Consider the following 12,239-nt stretch of genomic DNA (forward strand, 5'->3'; position numbering starts at 1 on the left):
ACGGTAGTATTTTCTCAAAAACAGAGAATGATTGAGGAGGGGAATTTCCTTTCAATCTTTCTCACCTCTTGGGCCCCCATACATTTCACCTTCTTTTCTTGTTGCTCCATCGCGAAATTCCCTCTAATTGCATCGACAATGAGTAATTGTGGTTGGATTGTAATTTAAACGTCTATCGCCCAAAAAGAGAACCTAAACCACTTTCATGAAGCATCATACTGGCCACTCAAATATCCAAATTGGTCCCGATAATAGTCAACTTGAGTTATAAGACCAAAAAGTAACTTATATTTTTGTCTAATAGACCCATTCGGAAATATATCACGCAATTGAGACTTATCTGCGAGAAATTTGTGAGAGCTCTTAAGCTAGCTGCCGGTGAAGAAGTCGACGGGAGAGAACGGGATGTTGCCCAACAATAGCGCTAAATTGAATTGAAATATTTTGTAAAAGAGTTCGAAGACTGATACAGGGACAGTGAGATGGGAAGACACAAAAACGTCCAGTGAAAGACACCCATTGCAAGCAAATTGGAGCTTTGTTGCAGCAAATTGTGAAAGATATCGAAAGGCGGGCACAGAATTATCCATAAATATTATTGATCTCCAAAAAAAGATGCAGAAGAATGTTCAAAAGTTTCGTCAAAATTGACAAGAAAAGTACATTGATGCATAACAGTAAATATTTAAAAAATAATAACAGAAAATTACCTTTTTCTTAATTTTCAAGAAGACTATTAATCCGATAAAATTCAATTGTTTATTGTGAAATGATTAACACAATTTCCTCAACCTTTTCTTTTTGTAAAATAAAACTTTAAGAAGCTACTGGATAATTTACACTGATCAGGTGATTTATTACGCTCATTATCTTGAGATTATCCAACTCAATTATTACCTTTGCATCATATTGGAGAAGTTATTGAACACAATAATCCATTTCAAACATAACATTAAGAGATTTCCAACAATGAAAGCTCAAATTTATTTTAAAGATTTTATATGTTAAAGCATCATCGCCATGTAGGAGATGACGGGGCGGATTTGGGCAGATGAAAGGTTTTTGCGATTAATTGGGTTCTTTGAACCCTTGCTTTTCGCAAGCTTTGCTTTAATTCTAGGACTTGATAATGGTTTAGCGATCGTAAGGGCACATAAAGATGGTCTAAAGATCATCGTCAAGTGATAGAATTAAAGCAAATCGCCCCCCGCATCTACGCCCGTCAAATAATTTCGTCAGATATCTTTAAGTTTTATGCAGAAAATATCAACACCTCTGCCGAAAATATGCCGAGAAATCTGTAGATATTCCTACGAATATTACTTGGGCTTGCGACAAAATTCGTCAGAATTTTTTGCAGATTTTCTGACGAATCCTGGTGCATACTCTGACGAATTTCTGTAGATATTTTGCCGAATTTCTGTAGATTTGTCTACATTCCAGACTTTCCAGACAGCTGTGTCAGAAAAGATGGAATATTTTTCACTGAAGTTTGCAAAATTCAATAGAGTTATTCTTGGTGATATCACAGTGTTCATATAAAATAAAGAATTCTGCGACGCCGTGTTATAAGTAGAGAATAGTGAAGTGATATCTTTAAACACAGTGTCGACGTAAATTTCGTGTTTTTTTGTATCATTCGATTGGCTATTTTTAAGAAATTTGTATTTTTGCTCGCAACTTTTTAGTTATCTAAAATGTTTAATCTGTAATGCTTGTTAAGCAAAGCCTACCATTTTCTTTGAAACTTCTACAGTTTCTTGATAAATCAACAATATTTTTGTTGAGAAAATGGAGACTATGTAGATTTTCTATGCAGAAATTCTGCCGAGAATCTGCAGATTTTCGAAAAAATGTCTGCCGAAAATCTACAGATTTTTAGGTAGAAATTCTGTCGAAAATCTACAGATTTCCTCTGAATGTACTAGAATATACCGTTACAATTCAAAAAACCTCCGAGAAAAATCGGCAGGTAGAGCAATGATTTGACGGGCGGTTAACTGAAGAAATCGGTCGCTATGCTATTATGGGAAAATTCAAATTGGTCTTTGAGCTTCTCGCTTCTAATTCCTCAGTACGAAGTTTCGAAAGCGTATACCTGTAAATGCTTTGTAAATCTGACGGTGGAAGAAGCAAGCCAACGAAACATCGTAAAGATACTAAAGGAAAGAAAAGCTCAGAGGTCGATCCGTGTTTTAATTTTCCCATTCTACGGTTAACGTTTATGAGCAATATTCAGGAGCGGGATTCTGTAACAGTATGACAATGTCATTTGACAAATTTTCATGATAAATTCGAGAGTAGGACTACAATAAAGCCAAGTGAATATCGAATAGCCATTGAAAGCAGCTCTATTAAGCTTTTAGTAAACGATATAAGACGAATTTTTCACTGGTTCTTCTTAATTTACCCCTATACAAGATTTTAAATTTGTCATATGACATTTATCATACTGTTACAGAATTTAAAAAAAAACTTAGCTCATTTGATAGTATTTTGTACGTTTTCCATGTAATATTAATTTATTCTAAAATTTTCGAAAGTCTAAATTTTAATAACTTATTGTATGACGAATCGGTTCCGCGGATAAAGATTCTGCCGTTATTATGAATTCACAGAGATTGCTTTGGGTATACAATGTGCCTTGTCCGTAGGGTTAGCCCTCTGAATGGGAAGTGAAGGGTGTGCAACTTTAAAGCAAAAAGCTATCATGCCTTCCGATTGTATAATGCTCTAACCAGAAAGTTAGTTGATCTTGAACTACAAATAATACGGGTTTCAGACGTAAGGCTTAGCCATGTGGGTTATACGGACTTCAGACATCAGACTTAGCCATATAGCTTAACTGCTCTAATTTCTTATCAATCATATTTTTTTTGGAAAAAATTAATTTAGAACTGGATTATTAAAGATAAGTGACCTATATATTCTCAAAAAGGAATAAAATTGCTCGCAATTCAGGATTATGAGACATTTGGGAACTGGGCTAAATCTCTAGTCTGAAGACCGCCTTAACTTCTCTAATTTCTTATTAATCAAGATTTTTTGGAATAATATCATTTAAGATTGGAGAACATGGGCAAATGATCCTTGATATAACCAATAAAATAAACCAATAAAATTGGTTACTGTTTTGAATTTCTAGACCATCGGGAACTGGGCTAAACCTTAGGTCTGAAGCCGGCCTAAGGGCCTTGACAGACCTGAGGATTAGCCGAGGGACGGCTTAGCGTAATTATATTAGAAATAAAGATTAAGCTACATTTCCATCATTTTCCACTAAGTCGTGTCTCGGCTTAAGTCGTAAGTGTGTCTAAAGCATAAGTCAACATACCCTTATTCCGGCTTCAGACTGGAGGTTTAGCCCAGTTCCCGAAGGTTTCAAAAATTTAAGTAACAAGCAATTTTATTGATTTTTGGATTTGATTTGATTTGATTTGAGATTCGATCTTTTGCCCTTAATATTTAATCCTAAACAACAATTCCCTAAAAAATCATGCCTGATAAAGAATTGCAGGAGTTAAGTTAGATGGCTAAGCCTTAAGTCTGAAGCCCGTACTACAAGAGTAACCTTGTCGGGCCACCACCTGATGCATAACACTATTAATTAATTAATTATTGTTATTATTAATAAAAATAAATTATGGATAGTTTTTAAAGAAATTTCCTTAAATTGCAATAAGAGTAATTTTCTTAAGTAAATCTAATATTGTAAATTATCTCTAAATAATAATTATAATTTAAAATTTATACTGAAAGTGGGTCGACGTAAGTTTCGGATCCATGGTCTCTTATGGCGTCTACACACTAGTAGAAATGTCTTTAAAAAATGCTTTTTAAAAGAAAATTTCCCCTATCCTTATAGGCAGAAACGTCAGAATTTTTAAAGTTTTACTTGTTGATTTTGTTGATATTATCAGAAAGTAATAAACATGTATGCCTTACAATCCCATTTAATAAACTATGTATAAACTAATCTATGATCTCATAACTTTTTGTCTCTGAAATACACAGTCTTATTTTAATTTAATATAGTTCAGTTGTGAAACTTGTAATTCTGAGAAGATTTTAATAAAATAGAATTTGTAGATAAATTTTGCAATAATTTTTTATTCTTTTTAATTAAATTTCTTAAGGAGCGTATACTATTTTGAGAATGAAGACTCCATTAACCTCTTTCTACAATTTGAAATTGTGAGAAAGTAATAAAGTGCACAAAATAAAATTTCATAATTACATTTTTTATTATGATAGTTTGCATAAACTGTTGTCGTACTGTTTATGCAGAATATATTTTTTAATTTAATTATTTTATTAGAATTCTGAGTTTGCTAAATAGTCTTTGCAACCCTGTTAAATGATTACATTAAATCGCACTGAGAGAAATCCGAAAAAGGTAAAATAACATTCCGGAAATGTTTATTTTATTCTGCAGTATTGATCAGAAATCGGTGTAAATATTAGGGGTTAAAGTTATCCTTTTTCATGGTAATTTTACCCTTAGAAAGGTGTAAAATTAACATTAAAAAATGTAGATATATTGTTACACCTAAAAAATTTTTAAAGTTTGGAGGAAAAAAAGTTAATCGCACCTCCTTTTTTCTCAGTGATGAATAGAAATAATGCACATACGACAACAGTCGATGCACACGACGCTGAGGTTTAAGCATCCCGTAACATATTATGCAGTGATAAACATATCAGCATTTTGAGCATCTAAAATGAAGCTATATTTTCGGATTTCGTTCTCGTGATATTGTAAATGGAACCTGGAGCAATTCTTATTAAATTTACCAAACAAATGACAACAATTCACCATCCAACCAATATTTCTATGATTAATGTCCTCTTCTAAAAGGCAATGAATATTCCGGCCACAGCGATGAATGGGGGAGCCATTTGGGAGAGAATCCGTGAAAATGTAGAATTTCACGAATATAAATCATGAAGGCATTAACTTTCATTCGTTGTTCGCCTTCGTGCTTTTCTGTGATAAATTGATTCCGTCTATTTGGTGAATCCCAAAGAGAAGAGCACATCATCCTCCAAAGAGGTTTCCGGTAATTAATCAGTTTGTGCATCGCGAGCAAAAGTGCCGAGAAAAAGTGCATGGTAATGAGAGTGAAAGAAATAAGTTTATTAATTAATCCAGAAGTACTGAGGGAATTTTTATATTTGCCCAGAGAGAGAGAGATACTTTGGCGGAATATTTCCTGACTTCCCATTTTGTTCTCTTTGCCGGTGGCACCTCTAAAAATCACAATGGGTAACCTTGAGGTGCACGCGAAATTGCATATAGAAGAATTCTTTGGATTATTGTTCACATGGAGCTTGAGATCTCAATTTTCACTGGTACATGAGGGGGATACCCAAACAAGCTAACAAACAAAATGGGATTGAGCAATAGACAATTTCCTCTCCTTCCTTCCAAACTTTTGTGCTTCCCTTGCGGGTTTTTTGGGCAGAGAAAAAGCACAGCATTAAATGAGGAGAAGAATAGCCATCGAACACATGTTTTATCGAATGGGAGACAAAACCACGAGAGACGTGCAAGAGCAATTGAAATTTTGCATTAATAATGTTGTGAGGATTACAATTCAAAAGGCCCATTGAGCAATTCGCACTTTAATTGATTTAATTGCTGAACGCAAGACAACGTCACAAATTCTTCTCACCTTCACCAGTTTAGGAGGACAATTCTCGTCAAGTCATCAGAAATTTCCATATAATCCGTGAATTGTTGAATTCTGAAGAGATTTTTGCAGAAGGAATTCGTGGGATCATGTTTTTTGGCGCCTGGTGATCAGCCCACCTTTTGTCAAGAGTTTAAAAAAAAACAAAATCCCCAAATCACGCTGATCCCAAGAATGACAACAATAAACCTCGCGATCGACAGCTGCTTTAGGAGTTGGTGACAAGAAATATTGGGGCGTGTTTGGACACCTTTCCAAACCTCTTTTTCAGTAAATTCCTCTTTGCTCTACTTCTCAGCTACTGAGCCTTTCATAATCACAGCTATTGTAAAGCTACAGCTCTACCAAATAATTTTGATCGAGCTCATAAATATTCTATAATACGGGCTTCAGACCTAAGGCTTAGCCAAATGACTTAACTGCTCTAATATCTTATCAAGCATGATCTTTTTGGGAAAATGTAACTTAGGATTGGATTATTAAAGATAAATAACCTATTATGTGCTGGGCACACTTACGACTAAAGCCCAGAGACGACTAAGCTCGTTCATAGTCAAGTTAGTTCCTGACACACTACAAACGAGGCTTAACATTTTCTGGCACTCACAAAACATAACTTTCGTGAGTTTTTATACAGATATTTCTACTGAAATGCATTAGTAGTCCTTTGAAAATGAAACTCTTTTAAATTTACTTCACAATTTACGTATAACAACAAGAATTATTCACTAGAATCGCCTAAATTGGCTGAAGTCGCGAGTTAGCTTCCACCTCACAAATAATTGTAATTAACAATAATTATTGAACGTGTACTGAGACATGATATTAAAAATAATTTCATTTTCAGAGGAGTATTAGTGCATTTCAGTAGAAATATATGCATAAAATCCCACGAAAGTTATGTTTTGTGGATACTAGTAAATGCTAATCTTCGTTTATAGTGTGTCAGGAACTCACTTGGCTATGAACTAGCTTAGTCGTCTCTGGACTTTAGTCGTAAGTGTGTCTAGGGCATTAGGCTCACAAAAAGCAATTAATTTGCACGCTATTTAGGATTTTGAGACCTGCGGGAACTGGGCTAAACCTCTAGTCTACAGACTGCTTAAGGGTAAAAATAGACTTCGGCTGATCCCCAAGAATATTTATTTAACCTGTAAAATTTGGAAATTTATGCAAAGGACGTCTAATTTATGATCATAAGCCCTCAATGTAGGGAAAGTCCTTCCGGCTTCGCACATATTCTAGCTACGAACACTTCATATTTTTCTCATATTCCTTTAATGAATCTGACCTAATTTTCTACTAGGTTAGACTCATGTAAAGAACATGGGACAAATGTGAAGTATTTGAAGTCAGAGTATGTGCGAAACCTGAAACCCATGCCCTATGATACTTTGGGATAAATCTTTACTGCCAAACTATATGCGTTAAACATTTTCAAGGATCATCCTTGATTTGGACCCTAATGGTAAGATCCCTGATTCAAGAAACGATCAGTTACCAACATTAGTGTAGCCAAAAGATCGGTCATGGTACGGCTAACCCTCTGGTAGAGAAATCGACACAATTTTTTTGTCCAAAAAAAAATTTATAAAAAAAAACATAGTAAAAGAACCTAAAAACAAAAGCTATCCCCATATAACCCTTTATAAAAAGCTATCTTTAATTTATAGTTGGTTGACGAAAGAATTGTTAGAGAAACCCTGTTCCTTAAATAGACATTGCAATCACATTAAATCGGTAAAAATGTATGTTTAATTATTTCTTTTAGAATTTATAGGTGGTTCCGAAATTAACCATCTAGTTGTTGGTAAAAATTGAGGAAGGTTAACTTTGAGACAGATTCCTCTAGTTCAGTAATAACCTTCCCGATTTAAGAGCTCTCTGTACTGATTCGAAGGTATATCAGAGAGACCTCACCTAAATACCCGTTGAAAGTTCGAAAGTTTAAACGGTTTAACCCGACGAGTTACATAAAGTGAGCCAGTTCATTAAAAGAACATTTATTTTAATAAAATTGCAATGCAAACATTCTCCCATCCGAAAATTCTACAAAACTACACAAAAAATTACTTTTCTCAGCAAACGTTTACACACTGTTGTTGACGATTGAAGTGTCAAGAATTTCGTAATTCGAAATGGCAGAATAAACAGTGCTAAAGCGGCGAGTACGTGAACTTGCACTTAAGGCTTCGGGTAGATTTTCGAATAGGTTTGGCTTGGCTTTGGAGTGGCTTTGTCTCTTCGAAAGGTTATTACTGAAGTGAGCCATTATATCATGGTAAGATCCAGTTCTAGAAAAAAGCGTCATTTTAAAGCTGCCCCACTCTCCTCTAACACCAGATAATCCTTAACAAACTATCATTAAATAATTTATGGTCATTGATAGAGTTTCTAAGCAGCTTATGGTCCTAAGGTGCTGCAGTAAATTCACGGAAAATCGCTAGGGCTAGGTGAGAATTGTGCGATAATCCTAGTCCATTAAATTATTCCAGCTACCCAAGTAAGACGGTAAGACAGTGTCTTTTATTAATGCATTAACCCATTCTTTACTATGGTATTATACATCATACACAAATTGAGTGATTTTAGATGATTTATTCCTGGGCAATTTTTATTCCAATTGCTGTCGGGAATGGATTTTTAGTAACTTTAGTTCTTCAATTACTCTGGAAAAATAGTCCGCCAGAGATGAAAATACATTTTGTTATTGTTTTCTTGCTTCGCGGAAGATCATGCAAAATTTTTGCTCAAAATGGCGAACGGAAAATACGACATCCCGTCGAATTTGTTAAAATTGGGTTCTTTCTTTCCTCTTTCCTGATTTGAATTCTGATTTCCAATTTGTTTTCTTGGATAGTTACTCTATCTAAAGCATCAGAGTTTGTAACGAATTAATGCATAGAATTTTAATTCAGAGACCATTGAGGCGTCTGTTTGACAGGGGCTCCCCGTGCCCCTATAATAGGTAAAAAAAATTTCTTTTAAAAGATTCATCTATTAATCTCTAGGAAACTAACCCCAAAATATGAACATTCTATCTCAAGTATTTCTGAAACATTGACTGAATGGGTTAAGGAAAAATAATTTCAAAATTACCTATTAAAATGTGATATAAATTGAGGAAGGTTAGCTTCAAGGAGAATTTTATCCTTCAACACCATTCAAAGACAGGTAAAGTACTGTAAATGTGTATATAACTGCCCCCCTGATGGTTGTATTAACCTTTTCTTTAATTTTAGCACTTTAAAATTGTCTATACCGATCTGATCTATCTTTCAGTCAATTTTGCATACAAATTGAATTTACAATGAAAGAATCACAATTCCCATAAGCTAACCCAAGCTTACCACTATCTTTTCCCGCCAATTTGCCAGTATTGACTTTACCCACAGAAGAACAAGACTTTGTATTGAAATTTCCTTATAAATTATTTAACACGGATCCGTTATTGTTACATGCCGCGACATTTAAAAATCCAAATGCAGCCGTGGGATTAAAATTGATAAAATTCATCTCATTGGTCAAGGTCCTATGTTCTAATAACTTTGGGGCCAAGAAAACATCTGACGCTAGTCTCACAATGAATCAAAAGAGACTCTTGGTTAGACTATTCACGATTCAATCTCATACTCCTCCTCTTCCCTGCCCAGCTAATAATAATAGTAACTAAAGTTGTAAATAGCTAATTTATTAGTATGGAAAAATAATCAAATGCGATTCCCATCTTGTTCACACAGCCTCGGGTTCTCCTAAGCTTTGCAATTTAATAAATTTCGTTTCTTCCATTGAAGCCAAAAGATAGAGAGAAAAAAAAGACTTTATATTTAATAAGATTCTTCTCCCTGGTTGGATGTTAATTGTTGATTAAAATAGACAATTGTGGCATAAATAATTTATTCAACGTAGAAATATGCAATTAGATGAAAACGAGTGTCGAACATGAAGAAATAAAAAACAACTGAGACTTTCGATTTCTTTCTGAATCTGTCGGTGGAATATCTTCTTGGGATTTATTGGATTCCACCTGGGACCGGTATGACGTTGATTGTTCATCTTCTGATCGATTCACGTGATCGTGCCTGACCCACAAATTTACGTTGGCGATTGCAGACATAAAATGATGCCAGGGGAAAAATTCTTCATGACATTTTAACCAGTCTTCAGTGGTCTTTCACCAAATCTCTCAGACAAATCCCCAGCAACATTGTCCCTTCGAGAATATTGTTAACCCATCAAGTTTTCTAATATTATTATCTATAAATATTTCTTACTATAGGATTTTTTTATTATGCGCTTCATAGAACGAAATTCTTCCTCAATTGTTAACCCATTAGCGACATTTTGTGTTACTATTAGAAACACAATAAGTACTTATTAAGTATTTAATAAGTGCTTATTTAAGGAGTTGTAGAACATTCAACTTTAAAAAATATTTGAAAATGAAGCAAACGGTAGCGCTTTGTGGCGAATAGCGAAACTAATATGGCACTACTCAGCCTTAACACAAAGTAATTAATTAAGGCCTTTGTTAAAGTCTTTAATTAAGTAGTTTGTATTAGCTGTTCATACTGTGATTACAAATTTGAGCAAGTCATTACAAAATCAGTTTATAATCCATCTGGAAAAAAATTGTCGTTAAGATTTGGTAATTTGGAACCATGTCTAATTTGGAACTTTAAAAATTTCCTAACAGTTTAAGATGGGAAAAGGAAAAAAAACTACAAAGAACTACTCTTGAATGTAAAATCTTGTGCTTCTTCATGGTTTTCTTTTTTTTCTTTGACCATCTGAAACAGTATGAAAATCTCAAAGTTTCACAATAAACGCGATTCCAAATTACCCTATCTTACCCTATACGAAGAAAAGTTTATTTACAATTACTTTTTTTCAGAAGGACTTTTGCCGACTTTTCAAATCTTCTTGTTTTATACAAAGTTTAGAACGATGTGAACAAACAATAGGTCTTCCATTGGATGTGATTTTTTTTAATAATTAGGGGAAAGCACGCTACCTTCCGACAAACTAAAACTTCGGATAACTCAATTTTTTTAATGTTCTCAATGCATTTGACACATGGTACTTTTCTAGAAATTTAGAGTATTAGACTAATTATTAAGATTTAATATTATAATGAGTTAATTCTTTAAAATTATATTGAAAAAAATAGTTGTTAGAAGCTTCAGTGAGTGTCTTCAGCTTTCGAGTTTGCAAAGAAATACTTAATAAAATAACCACATTACATAATTTGCTGTCTGCACAAATTAACTCAGAAAATCAATAACCGATATCGAAAACACCTTAATGAGATGTAAAAATAGAGATGAAACTCAGGCTGAAGGTAAGTACAAGGTTCAATGGTAAATTTATTAAATTTGAATGGAGTAGTTTTAGATAAGCTAGTGTATGAAAATCATATTTCCCCGGAAAGTATATCACATTAGATTATTAGAAAATCTGATGAAGATTTCCTAATGAGAGTTCAAAATTCAAAAAGTATACATACCGTAAATGATGGTGACTTTGCACCCTTACTTTTCATAAGGTTATCTTTAATTTTTGTGCTTAAAAACGGCCTAAAGAGTATCCTTAAAAGTGCTGGAATTAAAGCAAGGCACACGAAAAGCGAAAGTGTAAAGTCACTCCCATTTAAAGTAAGATTAAGTAATTTAAAATCATGTCTAATTTGGAACTTTCAGAATTCATAACAGTTTTAGATGGCAAAAGGAAAAATAACGAAGAAGTACTCAGAAATGTTTCTTGTCTTGTACCTTTTCGTGGTTTTCTTCTTCTCTTTGACCCTGTGAAACAGTGAAAAATCTCAAAATTCAAAAATAGACATGATTCCGATTTATCCTATCTTGCCCTATGGTAAGTGCCATTTTTAAACAATTAGTCATGAATTGATTGATTGAATTCATAGATTGTCCGATTTATTATTCATTTATTATTATTTTTTTAATACAAAGTACTTTGAAGATTAATCAGTTAATTTTCTTTATCAAGTTTCAGAATAGTAGTTCAATTGAATTGATGTGCTCAAAATTCCAAATTTGACTTTACCAAAAGAAGAGCAATTTTCCTTATAACATTTTGTAATAGGTGGAAATAGAAGATGCTTTTTAAAAATTGTAAAATTTATGATTTTAAAAAATACAGGAATTATTAAAATTAAAATAAAGGTGGAACTACTTTCTGTTGAAAGATTTACGGATCGTACTTCCGCAATTTGAGTGGCATTTTGAAGATTTTTTTGTTTCTTAGATTATTTTTCAGAATTAAATGGAAAATTTTAAGTAGATTAAAGTGATACAAGTTGGACATAGCATTACAAGTTGGACAAGGATTTCTTCTTGATAAATACAGTACTAAACTTTTTTTTAAGCACAAGGAACCAAATTATAAAACTAAACCATTAAAAATATACAAATAAAACTGAAGTACTAATTTTATCAAGAAAAAAGTATAACTATCAGAATACGATTTTATCTCAAATAGTTTGTATTGAAGAATTTCCATAATTTCAACGCCAAACTCTCCGAAATA

Source organism: Phlebotomus papatasi, chromosome 1 (assembly GCF_024763615.1).
Source record: "Phlebotomus papatasi isolate M1 chromosome 1, Ppap_2.1, whole genome shotgun sequence".
Classification (NCBI taxonomy): domain Eukaryota; kingdom Metazoa; phylum Arthropoda; class Insecta; order Diptera; family Psychodidae; genus Phlebotomus; species Phlebotomus papatasi.